We start from the raw sequence: 17,808 nt of genomic DNA, 5'->3' as shown, positions 1-17,808 counted from the left end.
CGAAGCCTGTAAGGACGATCGGGGGAACATCGAGTGGAACCGCATCTACGTTGAGAATATGCAAAGATCACTTCTCCAAATTATATAACGGCGATGATGAACCGAGTCCCGCTGTAATTGAGATAGAACCACTCAACCTAGGCGACGCAGATCAACAATTACGCCTACCCGAACTTGACGAAGTGAAGATAGGTATATCTAAACTTAGGTCAAACAAAGCTGTGGAGCTGACGGCATCGCTGCCGAATTATTCAAAGCAGCGAGCGATGACTTGGTAGGGAGCATGCACCAACTCATCTGCAAAATATGGTCGGAAGAAAGCATGACCGATGAGTGGAATCTCAGCATAGTTTGCCTAATACACAAAAAAGAAGACCCTCTAAATTGCGCCAACTACAGAGGCATTAGTCCCCTTACCATTGCATATAAGATCCTTTCTGCCGTATTATGTGAACGTCTTGGAAAAAACCCAGTAGCTTCAAATCGAAACCCACCATCTCTTTATCGATTTTAAAGCCGCGTATGACAGCATCTTTAGGGAAGAGCTCTACCGAGCAATGTCTAGTTTTGGCATCCCTGTCAAACTTATCCGTTTGTGCAGAATGACGATGGAGAATGCACGCTGCTCTATCAAGCTCGGAAAAGATCTTACCGATGCATTTGATGTCAAAAAAGGTTTTAGACAAGGCGATGCGCTGTCATGCGACTTCTTCAACATCGTTCTGGAAAGAATTGTGAAAAACTCAACCGTCAACACTAGAGAAACAACCTTCCAAAGGTCCATCCAACTACTCGGATACGCAGATGATATTGACATAATTGGAATATCAAAGCGTGATGTCAGTGGAGTGTTTTTAAGCATTGTGACGGAAGCGAAGAAGATGGGTTTAGTGGTCAATGAGGGCAAGACCAAGTATATGCTGTCATCAAAAAAGGACACTGAACAACGACGTCTTGGACAAAACGTCACCATGAACAGCTATAACTTTGAGGTAGTTAAGGACTTTGTCTACCTAGGCACCGCTATTAACACAGACAACGACACAAGCACTGCAAATCGCTGCTTCTTTGGACTTAGAAGGCATTTGAGGAGTAAAGTCCTCTCTCGAGCATCTAAAATCAATATCTATTAGACACTCATCATCCCATTTCTCATTTATGGCGCTGATGTCTGAACCCTGTCAAAGAAAGATGAGAGCGTCTTAGGATGCTTCGAGAGAAAAATTCTTCGGGTAAATTTTAGTCCTTTATGCATAGATGGAGCATGGAGGAGAAGATATAACGACGAACTGTACAGCGAGACTGACCTAGTTAGCAGAATTAGAGTCCAACGGCTTAGATGGCTGGGTCATATAGAGCGAATGAACATCAACAATCCAGCCCGGAAGGTCTACGAATCCAATCCCGAGGGACGGCGCAGTAGAAGAAGGCCGCGACTCAGGTGGCGCACTCAGGTGGGTGAAGACCTGAACCAACTTCGCGTGCGAAACTGGAGACTGCTAGCTAGGGACCGAGCTGGGTGGAGACGCATGTTGGTTAAGGCCCCGGTCCGCCCCAGACTGTAGCGCCACCTTAAGTAAGTAAGTATGTAAGTAATAGATTGATTTTTTCCCCAAATGGAACCACAAATGATTCCAAATGCACAACTACTCAACGAACACAGCCATCGAGATACAAATGCCATACCAATCGTACCAACATTTGAGAACGAAATTACATAAAATCCATTCGAGACTCGTATAAATGTCAAAAACCCTTCCATAGTAAGATTCTACTCTAACTTTTATCGGTGTTAATCATACTATGGATATTGTTTTTGTTATTCGTGTAAGATCCTACTATACTATAGATAGATTTTCCAACAAAACACGGGTTATATTAGTTAGTTTTGTATTTGATCTTTTCGCCCAAAAACCATAACGGCCAAATCCTAAAATGTCATAAAACCCAAAATTAATCATGAAGGCTAAAAATTTACAGAATAAACGCCAAAAACCCAAAGCAAATATCGTTTCGCCCAATTAAATTGTAAATAGAAGAACGACCAAATTGTTAGTTGTCATTTTGCCCAAATTGTTTTAAATTTTAAATTTGGGTTTTATGACATAATAGTTGGGCCCAAAAATAGAAACGTCGTTAAGAATATCACTAAGAAAGATAATGTACACAAAAAATAAAAAAATCTTATAATGCTAAAACTAGAAATAAGTTATAATAAGAAATTGTAGGGTGATTTGATCCCAACCTTAGCACTCCCGATCTGACAGCTGTCAGTTTAGAAGACAAAACATCGACTGTACTACTGTTGGCGTCTGCCTATTTCGCGCATGATCGACAAACACCGCCCGAGTAGTTCAGTAGTTGAGCATCCTGGTAAGAGAAGCGAAGTCACTAAGGACTAACATCCTTATTAATCGAACGACGTGAGTCTCTTTTTGATTTTATTATCAATAATAACCTAATTGTAACAGAGGTAACACTATCACCTTCGTCTATCCAAATTTTTGGAAAATTATGACTGAAGTATATATTGGTGCAAAATTGGAGTGTCTAGTCTGAGAATTTTTTTTCGGACCACAAATGGATTCTCTTCAACGTAAGACCAGAACGATTATAAATATTTTCTAAAAGCAAGATCTTTACCAAACTTATAACAACTCCCTTAAAGCGTAAAAGCTAGCTATAGAAACTGTCAAAAAACAAATTTGGAGAGAATATTATCATTCGACTGAAGACCAAAAATATTCTGCCAGACTTAGTAAAGTCGTATCGGCATTGCAATCCATCATTCCACGTTAGTGTTCTCTCCCCTCTCTCCTCTCTTATGGATTTTAGTTATGAATAAAATTCTCATAAGGGTAAAAAGTTGTGGAGTGAAGCCGGTAGCTTATGCTGATAATTTAGTTTCACTGCTGTCGGGAAAGTTCGTCACCGTGATTAGCGAAATAATGAAAATGTCTCCGAAGAAAATCAGCAGCTGTAGACTAGGTGTCAGAACAGTTGAGAAAATGTTACCCTTTATAGCTCCAAGAGGAATATTGACCCTTTTCGAAAGTGAACTATCAAGAGCCGATCCTGGCCAGACCATCAGCCCGTTCATTAGTGCAGATAGCCGTGTTGTTGGTTTGGGATTGATTTACGCTGGAATCAGTTCCTTGGTGTTGACATGCCTATAGGGTCGAGAAAACCAACAGTCAGATTCTATGAGCTTTAGCGCGCTGCACGATACTAAGTAAATTTTTAATATGTAGGTATAGTGGTAGGAGGTGCGGTATTAAATTTAAGGCAATGTAGACATACTTAATTCGTTCTTTAATATTTACTTTCCAGTTTAGTTTGAGTTCTAGAATATTGGTCAAAGCTGGGTATCCCTCACAATACTCACTGCCGTACCTGCAGAGACTAACATTTCAGGGAAACTGTGATTCACTTTTTCTGTAAATGACCTGCCCTGGACAGTTCTAGGATGTTAAGCATTCCTTAAGGAGCTTGATGAACTTTCCGAGATGGAAGTGGAATACCTGATTTCTTTTTTCAAAAGGGACGTAATGGCTCTAGTATCGCTAACTTTGTCAATATAAATCCGCCATTATATTATATTTTTATTTTTCAATACAACGAGCTTATGGTATTAAAATGACGCTTTCCAGTTCTATTTGAGTCGAGCAGCAAGGTCTCCTTGTGGCTGCCATCTCTACGTACCTATTGTAGGGTGATTTGGCATTAATCGTTTTGCGTATTATGAATCTAAAAATTATTTTGGCTTTAAGTAAAATTCGTACTATGCCTTTTCATTTTCGGATTGTCAAAAACCCTTTTAAGTGTATGAGTGTATTTGTTTTAATTATTAACTTATTGAAAATTTTGACATTTCTCGACGTTTCAAGGTCCCTAGAGTCGAAATAAAAGATTTTTAGAAAGATGTCTGTGCGTGCGTGTGTACGTACGTTCGTACGTCCGTACGTTCGCGACGTTTTTTTCGTTGTCGATATCGATTTCAAATAAATTTTGTTGTACAGATAATAAGGCAGAAAGGGCTCTCAATAAAATTGCGTGGGTGGTTTTTTTTACCATAGCAGTTTGAAAAAAAGGTGAAAACTTTGGTTAATCCTAAATATCTTACGAACCAATGGCGCTAGAGACTTGAATTAAATGTATATAATATATTAAAAAGTGTATATTTTTTGAAAAAAATCCATTTTACGGTTTTTTAAAAATCAAAAAAAAACTGAAAAAATAATTTGTCACCTCCAAAATTTTACGAATAAAATATGATTTTGATAATGTTTTTGACATCTGATAAAATTTTGAGAAAAATCGAATTGACATTTTTTTTATAAAAAATAAAAATCTAAAAAAACATTACTCAAAGTTTGTAAAAATTGAATATCGATTCAAATATCTTTTCAAAAACTTAAAATTTAGGCTTCAAACTTATTTAATCTTATAAGAAAAGTTGAGAAAAATCGAATTGACAGTTTTCTTACAAAAAATAAAAACCTCAAAAAAAAAAAAATTAATAAAAGTTGGGAAAAAATTATTTTCGACTCAAATATTTTTTCAAAAATTTGAAATATTGGCTTCAAACTAATTTTATCTTATAAGAAATATTGTTTTAAACATTCGATAAAATTAAAAAAAAAATAGAGTTGACAGTTTTTTTACAACACAAAAAAGCTCTAAAAAAAACAATCCTAAAACTTGATAAAAATTTACTTTTGACTCAAATAGCTTTTGAAAAATTAAAAATATTGACTTTAAACTTATTTTATTTCACAGAAAATATTGTTTTCGATATTCATTAATTTTTATATAAAAATACAACAGTCGTTTTTTCATAAAAAATAAAATCAACAAAAAATAGTACGCAAATTTGGTAAAAATTGGTACGAGTACATATAGACAAAGTTTTAAGCAAGACAAATCGACAGACGGGATGGGAAGTTATCAGTGTGGGTCGCATCCCAGCCTCTTTTTTGATGTTACTGTTGATAACCAACGTAGTCTATATTGGTGGAAAGTTTGTGAGTCTATTCTGTAAATTCTTTTTCGGATCACAAATGGATTCTCTTCAACGTAAGCTTTTAGTCTGAAATTCCTCGGCCTTATAGAAATTCTAAACGTAGTTATTGGAAAAAATTCGGTCAAATAGTTAAGTTCAAACTAGAATAATTCTAGAAGATCTGGAATCCAGGGTTAAAATCTTGAACAATCAGTAAAACTGCTTTTAAGATACAGCCGTAAAAACTGAAACTTCTTTTTGCTATGAATAATGGCCAGAACGATTATAAATATCTGCCAAAAACAAGATCTTTACCAAACATAAAAAGACACCCTTACAGCTTAAAAGCTAGCTATAGAAACTGTCAAACAAATTTGGAGAGCATATTATAGATCGATTGAAAACCTAAAAATCCTGCCAGGCTTAAAGCGCCACGAGTAGTGGACTAGGTGTCAGAACAGTTGAGAAAATTTTGCCCTTCATAGCTCCAAGAGGAATATTTACCCTTTCCGCCGTTCCTAGCCGGACCATCAGCCCGTTCATTAGTGCATATAGCAGTGTTTTTATTTCGGTTTGAGATTGACTTCCGCTGGAATCAATTCATTAGTGTTGACATGCCCATGGGGTCGGGAAAACCAACAGTTTAATTCTTTGAGCCTTTAATGTGTAGGTTTAGTGGTAGGAGGTGCGGTATAACATTTAAGACAATGAAGACCTTCTTAACCCGTTCTCCAATGTTTACTTTCCAGTTTAGTTTGGGTTCTAGAATAATTGTAACATATCCAACAGAAGGGGAGCAATCTAACGGGGTCACTACAATATGTACTGCACATTGGATGATGGTATCCCTCACAATACTCGCTGCCGTAGTTGCGGAGACTAACATTACCCGAGTTTTGTTGGAAAATCTATCAATAGTATAGTAGGATTTTACACGAATAACAAAAACAATATCCGTAGTATGAACTCTACCGATAAAAGTTAACGTAGAATCTTACTACGGATGGCTTTTTGACATTTATAGGAGTCTCGAATGAATCTTTTGTGATTTCGTTCTCAAATGTTGGTACGATTGATATTGCATTCGTATCTCGATGGCAGTGTTCGTTGAGTAGTTGTGCATTTGGAATCATGTGTTTTCTATTGGCGAACAAAAATCAATCAATCTTTGTTAGTGAAAATGGACTAACTGGGCTTATTTTGAAAAAGAAAACAATAGAAAAAGTAGTAGATAGAGTTTTGCTGTTCCACCAAAGGTTTATCTAAGTTCAGATTAAATAAATCTTTTTGGTGTTCCTACCACACAAGAAGATTTCAAAATGATTGATGTTTCTTATGAAGTGCAAGTGAGATATTTTGATTCGTGTTAAATAATGAAGAACTGAATAGTTCAGCACCATACAAAAATATGCTACCTACTCCATGTGTATTTTTTTTTTTTGATTGAAACCAAACTATGTATATTTTTTGTACACAAAAATGCAAATAATCAGACCACAATGCATTATCTGTAAAACCAACTCCTCCACACAGGTTTTTCTTCACAAGTTTTGACTCGATTCCGATCGGGGAATCAAGCTCATTTCAACTCGATTCAGGTATATAAAGAATTGAGGCGAGCTTCAATCGGTTTTTGACAATTTCTCACTGTACTAAATATGGAATTCCAAAAAAAAACACGACTATTAAAGGAAAACTGTGATTCACTTTTTCTATAAATGTCCTGCCCTGGCAAATTCTAGAATGTAATTATCACATTGTTTTTTTATTGTTAAATGCAACGAGTTTATGGTATTAAAACAACGCTTTCCAGCTCTAATTGATACGGGCAGCAAGGGCTGCTTATGACTGCCATCTCTTCCTACCTACATACTTGTAATAGGATGTTTTGATATTAGTCGTTTAACGTTTAATAGAATTTAAAAATTATAATGGTTTGATATTAAATTCGTACGTATTCGTATTTTGGGGTAGTCAAAAACCCCCTTTGGGGTATGAGTGTATTTGTTTTAGTTATTTAATTTTGATTTTATTTCCCCTCATCCATAATCATAATCAAAATTTATCTTGCATCTTTTACTTAAATGATACCAATACCTTTTTTTATTTGTTAATGGTGAGATCAGCGTTTCAGCTAAATTAAACACATCTGCATTCATTTTTAACATTTCTTGTCACACGATTTAATAAAACAAAATGTAGGTATACATATATTTCTATAATCAATATTGTTTCGTTTCATTTTATTGTTTTTCAATTTTTTGGAATTTTGTTTGTTTCCATACAACTGTTAATTTAATTGAATTTTTTACTGAACTTCTAATTTGATATTTATTTTTATGTAATGTAGATTCATCCATTTTATATTGATTTTTATCGAGTTCGAGTTTGATAAAATTAAATTTAGATATTAATCAAATCAAAATGTTGTGTAAGTAAAAATAATTGTATTGATATTTTGAACAAATTTCGAAAAAACTGAAAACATGAAACTCTTTTTAACAAGTTTTACCCGAAAACCAATTTTGAAGAATTAGTTTTCAACTGTTTAAATTCTAAAATAATAAACTTAAGTCTTATAACTAACTAACCAATCAAATTATGTAAACAAACAATAGACACTTATGCATCTCTAAATAATTAAATAGCAACAGAGAGCATTGTACATATCTTCAAAACACTCTCAATTCAAACAATTAATTATTTCAGACATGTGTTAAGCATTCTACATTTAACTAACCAATAAAAGTGTCGTCAAACTGGCTAGAATATTCTTCAAAGAAGATGCAATGATCATTCAAATGACTTGAGATCGGGAAAATATTGTGGTTTCGTCTTGAATCTTATGATGATTTGATAACATATTATAAATAAAATGAATTATGTGATTGACTACGTTAGAAGTTATGTACGTAAGTACCAACAATTTAATTAACCCTGAATGATGCTCAACATCACAGACTACAGAAATAATTTATTTTTTGTGTTCACTTTGCACTTTAGCAAGGTTAATGTCACGATTCATTTGGCTATTACCCAATTTGATATAATAAATATATCTACATGCAAATAAATTTAAATAAATAAAAAAAGTATTCTATTTATAAGCAAAGTTATATTTAAAACAAATAATTTTTTAGACTGCATTTTATTTAATGTTTCCATAACTATGAATTGTCTCAGAAAATTTAAAATTTCAAAATCCCAATTGAGAGCGCAAAATTAAATGTTTTGAGGGCAGGTAGTACCTTTGCATACATTTTTTCATTTTATTTCTGTTGGACTTGAATTTATAAAATATCTGATGTGTCAGTAAAGCAATTAAGGAATATCAAATCTTTCTTACATTTTTATGATATTTAAATACAATTGATGGATTCAAATCCAAAATTTCAATACGTAAAAGTTCTAGAATTTAAATATTCTAAAATAATAATTTGAAATGTTCCTTAAGGCTACCATGAAATGTGTTCTATACTAAATTGGACACAAATAGGTGTATTAGTTATAATTAAAGCTCTTTTATAATAGTTATGCATTGCGACTTTCGGGATGTTCTGTGCTAAAAACACTTTAAAATTGATTATATTTTTTTTTAATAAACGGGCACTCAAGGGGTTATTAATACCCTTAACATGTTTAAAGTTTAAACACAGTGCGAGCGTTAGGAAAATAGGGAAGGATTAAAGAGGAGATACCGATGCAAATTGGTCTTAAAGTTTTGAATATCAAAATGATAGGGAAAAACAGAGCTGAATAAAGCATTCCACATTCTCGATGTGCGGTAAAAAAAAGAATTTTTATACTTGACAGAACGTCCGAAATTGAGCTCAAGATTAAACTGATGTGCATTCCTAGAAATACGAGTATTACGGCTGAATTGTTTTAGGGGGGGAATGAAACTGGTCAATCCGATTGAACACTGTTTATAAAATATCGGTAGAACAACGAAAGGCATGAAACATTGCAGCGGTGTTCAAGTGACGTAATTGTTTCGGTTATAGTTTTATCGCCTATCATTTTCAAAGCTGTTTTTTGGATCCTGTCCAAGATACTTAAACTTGTTTTAGGGGCACCTGCCCAAATATGCGAGTTATATTCAAGTTTTGGACGAATAAAGGCTTTATAAATTACAGCCAGAAGAGGTGAACAATTTCTTGCACCGTGCGACGGAGAAATCCTAAGCACCTAGTAGCATTCTTTGCAATATCGAATATGTGATCACTCCATAAGAGGTGATCTGTGATATTCATACTGAGTACTGAAAGTTGATTAGCTTCCTGGATGCAAGTGCCGCTCATGGATAGCGGCATCGGGGGTGGGTTACGCTTTAACGACAGGAGACAGCATTGTTTCTTAAAATGTGATTAGTTCAATTATTTTACTAAAAGTTCAAGTTGATTTCTCAGATAGTGTTATAAAAAAGAATATTTGAAAATATTCAAATAATTTATGAAACAAAAAAACTGATACTAAAATTACTCTGCTCAAATTTTGTACGAATGATATTACCTTTGAAATAATTTTATACTATAAGGAATGAAATTGTTGACATATACTTAATTTTTAAAAACAATCTATTTCGAACAAAAACTAAACCCTTAATAAAATTATACTAAAAATTGATTTTCAATTCAAATATCTAGAAAACAGGGAACTATACTGACTTCAAACTTAGTTTTCGTTACACAAAATATTGTAAAAAAAAAATAGCGACACTAATTTCTACAATTAATGAAATTATACCAAAGAAAACTACTGAATTGGATTTAAGTATCTGATATTTATAATATGGGTCCGATTTGTCAAATTGAAAATTTTGACATTTCTCGACGTTTCAAGGTCCCTAGAGTCGATATAAAAAAAAATTAGAAAGATGTCTGTGCGTGTGTGTGTACGTACGTTCGTACGTCCGTTCGTCCGTACGTTCGCGAGGTTTTTTCGTCCTCCATAGCTCAAGAACCAGAAGAGATACCGATTTCAAATAAATTTTGTTATACAGATAATAAGGCAGAAAGATGCAGAAAGGGCTCTCAAGAAAATTGCGTGGGTAGTTTTTTTACCATAGCAGTTTCAAAAAATGGTGAAAATTATGGTTAACCCTAAATATCTTACGAACCAAAAACGCTAGAGACTTGAATTAAATTTATATAATATATTGTAACATGATACCAAACAGGTATAATTTTTGAAAAAAAATCAATATAACGGTTTTTTTAAAAATCAATAAAACTGAAAAAAAAATTTGTCACCTCCAAAATTTAACGACTGAAATATGATTTCATCTCTACAACAATTTTGTGCAACGAAGAATAATGTTTTTGACATCGGATAAAATTTGGAGAAAAACTAATTGACAGTTTTTTTTATAAAAAATAAAAATCTAAAAAAAACATTACTCAAAGTTGGTAAAAATTGAATATCGATTCAAATATCTTTTCAAAAACTTGAAATTTAGGCTTCAAACTTATTTTATCTTATAAGAAATATCGAATTGACTGTTTACAAAAAATAAAAACCTAAAAAAAAATTATAAAAGTTGGTAAAAATTGATTTTCGAATCGAATATCTTTTCAAAACTTTGAGATATTGGTTTTAATTTACTTTTATCTTTCAAAAAATCATGCTGTCAACATACAATTAAAGTTGGAAAAAAATTTTTTTACAAAAAATAAAAACCTAATAAAAAATGTATAAAAGTTGGTAAAAATTGATTTTCGACTCAAATATCTTTTAAAAAATTTTAAATATTGGCTTCAAAGTAATTTTATCTCATAAGAGATATTGTTTTCAACATTTGGTAAAATTTTTAAAAAATCGAATTGACAGTTTTTTACAAAAAATAAAACTCTAAAAAAAAAAAAACAATACTAAAACTTCATAAAAATTTACTTTCGACTTGAAAATTATTTTATTTCACAGAAAATATTGTTTTCGATATTCAATAATTTTTATATAAAAATCCAACAGTCCGTTTTTTCATACAAAATAAAATCTACAAAAAATGTGCTCAAATTTGGTAAAAATTGATAAGAGTACATATAGACAAACTTTTGAGCAAGACAAATCGACAGACGGGATGGGAAGTTATCAGTGTGGGTCGCATCCCAGCCTCTTTTTTAAGTAATAATTATCGAATTTTTGGGGGCATTACAATTTTGGTTTCGAAAGTTAAAGTAAAAATACTTATGCATGTAGTTTCATTACGAAATTTAGAATTTCACATTAAGTGTAAAAAACATCAAAATTGTGATTCGCATAATGTGATTCTTTTCTTTTGGGGTTATTTTTAAACACTTCTTCGGGCATTTCGGTTCGTATCTCAGCCATAACTTGACTTAAGTTTGTTTTTAGAGCGCCTAGTCTTCGAGGATTTTTCACATGGTCAAAACACATGATCTAATCTAGGATCAAGATAAATTACGACGATGCACAGGCCTAACTATATCAGTGACAACTCCACACCCTTCAAATTTTTTCCAAACTTTCCCGATTGTGACGACGACTTTGTAACCACTTTTTAGTCAACACATTTTAACTCATTGTTCGACTGTTAAACGATCCTTAATCGTAAATGGCAATTTTTAATGCAATAACAACTCTAAATGACAGCTCATTTTTTTAGGACCCTTTAGTTAAAGTATGTTTTTCAACCAGGATTTAAATCCAAGCATCAATTTCAACATAAACCTCAAAACTAAAGCCGGTCACTCAGATAATAACAATGTTGTTGTGCAGTTAACTTTTCTTAAATCGAAACAATTTTAATTATTGCTGCAATAGGCCGGCCTACACATTTTTCGACAATGTGCCTTTCAGTTATTTTTATATCCGGAGAAATTATTTCACCATTCCCCTATTCATAGAAAAAGTATAGATTTCAAATCAGCTGAAAGTCAAATTTTGTAGTCCTCAAACTGTCTCCGTCTGTGTGAAGCAGTTCAACTAAATTGGATTAAACAATTGCTAGTAAGAATTGTCAAAATAATAGTTGCCATGATGAGAATAAAAAAAAAATATGTTATTTGAATGACCCAATCGACTTATAGTGTTTTGTTGATTATTTTAAAAGACACAAGTTTTCAGGAAAATTGATGGAAAATAACTTCCTATCCCATCCCGTCTGTTGATTTGTCTTGGTTAAAAGTTTGTAGGTTTTCGTGTTGGGTTAAAAAAGTTGTCAGTCGAATTATTCTTAAAAAAATTAAAATTACTAACAATATTTTTCATATAAGGAAATAGTTTAGTTTGAAAATCTAGTTTGTTAAATGGATTTTTAGTAGAAAACAAATTTTTACCAATTTAAGTACCATTTCTTAAATTTTTACAAATTGAATGAATGAAACTAATTTGAGAGATATCAAAAACCAAACATCAATTTTTACCGAATTTGCGTACTATTTCTTGTAGATTTTATTTTTTTATGAAAAAACGAACTATTGAATGTTTACAAAAAAAAAACACTGAATCGAAAACAATATTTTCTGTGAAATGAAAAAAGTTTGAAGACAATATTTTTAATTTTTGAAAAGCTATTGAGACGAAAGTAAATTTTTACCAAAAAAAACTGTCAATTAGATTTTTCTCAAAATTTTCCGGAATGTTGACAACAATATTTAAAAAAAAAATTAAAGTAGTTTAACTCCAATATATCAAAGTTTTCGATTTTTTTTCAGATTTTTCCCGAATGTTGAAAACAATATCTCTTATAAGATAAAATAAGTTTGAAGCCATAAATTTTAGTTTTTGAAAAGAAATTTAATTTTTACCAACTTTTGTTAAATTTTGTTTAGGTTTTTAGTTTTCTGTAAAAAAAACTGTCAATTAGATTTGTCTGAACATTTTTCTGAATGTTAACAACAATATTTTTTAAAAGAAAAAGTACCTTAAACCCAATATCTTAAAGTTTTGTAAAGATATTCGAGTAGAAAATCAATTTTTACCAACTTTCAATAATGTTTTTTTTTGTTTTTATTTTTGTAAGAAAAACTGTAGATTCGAATTTTCTCAAAATTTTATCAGATGTCAAAAACATTATTCTTCGTTGCAAAAAAACGTCACGAACGTACGTACAGACATCTTTCCAAAAATCTTTTGTTTCGATTCTAGAAACGTCGAGAAATGTCACAATTTTCAATTTGACAAACCGGACATATTACAATAACTATGGGAAGTTAAAAATATTCTCTTTCCCTATTTTTATTTAAAACAATATTTGAACCTTCAAAATTCTAAACAATGTGGGGTAAAATATCGGTGCCACTGTTGTACGGTATGTCGACATGAACATTTTGAGCTTTAAAACAAACAATTTATCACGTATACGCCTTAGTTGCCGATTTTATTTTAGATAACATTTTGTGCTTATAAATTCAATGAGTTGCAAAAAGTTTGTAAATTATGCCTCACGTTCCTAACAAAAGGGTACTCTTATATTGCGCTTGTGCTAACTTTAATTGTCAAATTTCCAAAATGTTAAGTTGGTAACACTCTCTCTTCTTTTGTATACAAAACAAAAACAAACAACCTGCCTTCAGCTGTAATTCCGTGAGTCTTTTATTTTCTGTTATTCTCATGCCAGTCAAGAGCAAAGTCCATTCTGCGCTTTAAGTACATCAATATTTTTTTGACAATCTAGCATTTTTTTGAAATATATAAAAGTCCTAAAACCAAGCTATAAAGATAAGAATAACCACCCTTCATACATATACTCTGGTATCTCTTTTACTCTCACGATTGATGTGATAACAGTGCGAAACAATGCTATACCGTTTTACCGGTTAAATACTACACATTTTCGAATTTCGAAAGCTCATTTTATAATCGTTTTCCACAGAAAGCCAAAGGCAAAGGCAGCAGGGCCAGACCAGGCAAGACCAGACTAGCGACAGCGACATTATCATCAAGTTAGAGATAGGTACAATAAAAAGCTTATTGCCCTCGCAGTCGCAATCCAAATCGGAATCAGAATCATTCAATTTCAATATACATATGTACATACCCGACACCATACACCTTCTGCTTCTAGTTTCTAGATTCGAAGCAGAAAACCACTTTGCGAACTTCTTTTTCTTCAGTCGGGTGTGAAACTTCGGTGTGAACGGGCTTAAGTGTTCACAATTTATTCCACGCAATTTTGAAATTCATTCAATATACGAATATCTACTTATTACTTTTTTTGTAAGTGAATTGAATATAAAACAAAAATTTATACAAAAATAAAATCATATATGTAAATTATTGAAGCGAATCAAAAAATCATAGTGATAGTGATTCGGGGCATCGAAGACGACGACGACGAAGCCTTGTGAACGAAGATTGCAATTTTTGTCCCTTTTTTTCTATTTACATAAAATTAAATTCCTAAATTTATGCCTTTAGTTGCACCTTTTGGTCAATTTTTATTGAAAAATCTCCCAACCTACTTTAAATTTATCTGGAGTACAGTGTCCTAGTTAATTTTCCTTGTCGTTTTGTTTGTTCTTTTAACCATTTCGTGAAGTGGTAATTAAAGTTTTTTTTTTGATTTTTCTAAAGTGGTTTTTAAAGTGCTTTTATATAATTATTCTCGTTTTTCAATTTGAATTCTCTTTTTATCAAGAAAATACCCCTTTGCTGCCTTTGTACCACCATCAACAACAACCTAATTATTGGTGTCTCGATTAATTGGAAAACTAAGTACGTATATTAAAAACAAATCAATTTTAAGGAATTTATTTAAACGTTTCAGATAAATAGTTAAGAAATTGTTTGTTTTTTTACAATTAATTCAGTTCTGTTTTTTAATTAGCAAATCATGTAATATATTGATTGCATAATTCCTTATTTATTTTTCTAAACACGATTTTCCTAGGTACTTGTATTTTCTTTTTCCTATATTTTTGATGCACTTTACCGTGACATTGAATTCATTCCATTTTGTAGATATGTATAAATAATGTGTGCCTGGTATTTTGAGTTTACTCGTATATTTATTGTATGGTCTGTAGGTAAAGTCGCGTGTGTACAATGTACATACCTAGTTTGCGAATAATTTTTGGCGTGTGTCATAACTGACCTCAAATGGGGCTGTCGTCTGGCTTTGTTTAGTTTCGAATTATATAATAAATTCATAGGACAAAATACAGCGTTTAGGGTTGGTTTAGGTTCAGCTTAAAAAACAACAACAAAATAAGTGTCTACTTGGTAAATATCCTTCTTTCTGAATTTAAGTACACACTCGTAAACTGCAAAACTTATTTCAAACAGACTTCGTGTTTTACATTTTGATGGGCAATACTTTACCGGCGCGGCGACCGGTTCTTTTTATAATGTACACACATTTAAATATAGTATACTTAAATTATATATGTTTTGTACAATATATTCTTATCGTCATTATAGTAAATGACACCATTTTTTGGAATGCGAAAATTGCGTAGACATTAAACCTATTCAAAGAACACAGCTTTTTTGTAAGTTAAAGATTTAGCTGGCAATACATTAAGTGTTTCCAAGATGAGAGGAAAAGTACGATTTTTAGGGATGATTTTGAAGCTTAAATTATGTGTTTTTTAAACATGCATATGTTTAAGATGTATGCACGCAAATACACATTAGGAGTGTATACTTGGAGCTATTGAAATTTTTTTCCTGGACCATAATTTAATCAGCTAATTAATTAGTTTGTGAGTTAATATTAAGAGAAAATGAATAAACAAAATGCTCAGCTTGGTCGCAAACATTTGCTCTGTGATCTGTTTTAGTCTGATTAAAGGAAAACAGTAAAAGTTTTATTTTTAATTTTAAGTTCTTGAAAATAAACTAAATTTGAGCTTTCAATTTATGTCTTTATGTAGGTATATAGGGTAAAGGACAACCAGTCACTAGTATAAAGCTACTTCTACAATAAATTTAAATATTGTTATCCAAATCCAATGCCAAATTTTAATACTTAAATTAACTATTTTATAAAATATTTGCTATTTGATTAAAATTTTATAATAGAAAGCATATAAACATTAAAAATATAAACACTACATTTATAACTAACTTAAAAGCAAGAAAATTCTGTATTAGCTGAAATTTTTATTAACTTCCGATAGGAAGTTATTGTAATGGGTCCGATTTGTCAAATTGAAAATTTTGACATTTCTCGACGTTTCAAGGTCCCTAGAGGTAAAATAAAAGATTTTTAGAAAGATGCCTGTGCGTGCGTATGTACGCACGTTCGTACGTCCGTACGCTCGCGACGTTTTTTTCGTCCTCCATAGCTCAAGAACCAGAAGAGATATCAACTTCAAATAAATTTTGTTATACAGATAATAAGGCAGAAAGATGCAGAAAGCGCTCTCAAGAAAATTGCGTGGGTGGTTTTTTAAATATCTTACGAACCAAAAACGCTAGAGACTTGAATTAAATTTTATATAATATATTGTAACGTGATATATAAAAAAATCAATATAACGGTTTTTTTATAAATCAATAAAACTGAAAAAAAAAATTGTCACCTCCAAAATTTTACGACTGAAATATGATTTCATCTCTAAAACAATTTTGTGCAACGAAGAATAATGTGTTTGACATCTGAAAACATTTTGAGAAAAATCTAATTGACAGTTTTTTGTATAAAAAATAAAAATCTAAAAAAACATTACTCAAAGTTTGTAAAAATTGAATATCGATTCAAATATCTTTTCAAAAACTTGAAATTTAGCCTTCAAGCTTATTTTATCTTATAAGAAATATTGTTTTTAATATTCGATAAAATTTTGAAAAAAATCGAATTGATAGTTTTTTTACAAAAAATAAAAACCTATAAAAAAATAATAAAAGTTGGTAAAAATTCATTTTCGACTCAAATATCTTTTCAAAACTTTGACATATTGGCTTAGATTCACTTTTATCTTTCAAAAACTATTGTTTTTAACGTGCAGTAAGATTTTGAAAAAAATCGAATTGGTAGTTTTTTTACAAAAAATTAAAAACCGAAAAAAAATTAACAAAAGTTGGTAAAAAATTATTTTCGACTCAAATATCTTTTAAAAACTTTGAGATAATAGCTTCTAACTAATTTTTTCTTATAAGAAATATTGTTTTCAACAGTAGGACAAAATTTGAGAAAAATCGAATCTACAGTTTTTTTTACAAAAAAATAAAAACCTAAAAAAAAATGTATAAAAGTTGGTAAAAATTGTTTTTCCACTTAAATATCTCTTCAAAAATTTTAAATATTGGCTTCAAACTAATTTTATCTTATAAGAAATATTGTTTTCAACATTTGGTAACATTTTTAAAAAATTCGAATTGACAGATTTTTAACAAAAAAAAACTGTAAAAAAACAATACTAAAACTTGGTAAAAATTTACTTTCGGCTCAAATAGCTTTTCAAAAATTAAAAATATTGGCTTTGATATTTATTTTATTTCACAGAAAATATTGTTTTCAATATTCAGTAATTTTTATATAAAAATCCAAACAGTCCGTGTTTTCATAAAAAAATAAAATCTACAAAAAATAGTACGCAAATTTGGTAAAAATTGATACGAGTACATATAGACAAACTTTTAAGCAAGACAAATCGACAGACGGGATGGGAAGTTATCAGTGTGGGTCGCATCCCAGCCTCTTTTTTTGTTAAGGTTTTCAATTTTTGTTAGGAAACTGTCAATTCGATTTTCCTCAACATTTTACCACATGTCAAAAACGTCATTCTTCGTTACACAACATTATTTTGGAGATAAATCGTTTTTTTCGTAAAATATTCGAGGTGACAATTATTTATTTCAGTGTTTCTGATTTATAAAAAAAAATCTTTATTGAAGTT

General features: G+C 31.2%; 1 protein-coding gene across 5 annotated transcripts in view; it reads left to right on the top strand.

Moving 5' to 3' along the window:
- Nucleotides 1–13,976: 13,976 nt before the first annotated feature.
- Nucleotides 13,977–17,808, top strand: part of LOC129943444 (pyruvate carboxylase, mitochondrial) — a 60,100-nt gene continuing 56,268 nt past the window's right edge. The window contains exons 1-2 of one of the 5 annotated variants that reach the window (XM_056052899.1): nt 13,977–14,182; nt 14,604–14,680. The gene's annotated coding sequence lies outside the window, so the exon portion shown is untranslated. Of the gene's footprint in view, nt 14,187–14,207; nt 14,507–14,603; nt 14,681–17,808 lie in introns of those variants that run through there. The other 4 variants (XM_056052901.1, XM_056052904.1, XM_056052900.1 and 1 more) reach the window with 4 other exon arrangements.

Source organism: Eupeodes corollae, chromosome 1 (genome assembly GCF_945859685.1).
Source record: "Eupeodes corollae chromosome 1, idEupCoro1.1, whole genome shotgun sequence".
NCBI classification, from domain to species: Eukaryota; Metazoa; Arthropoda; class Insecta; order Diptera; family Syrphidae; genus Eupeodes; species Eupeodes corollae.
The sequence above is the reverse complement of the archived record's forward strand: the minus strand, read 5'-3'. Positions and strand labels throughout refer to the sequence as shown.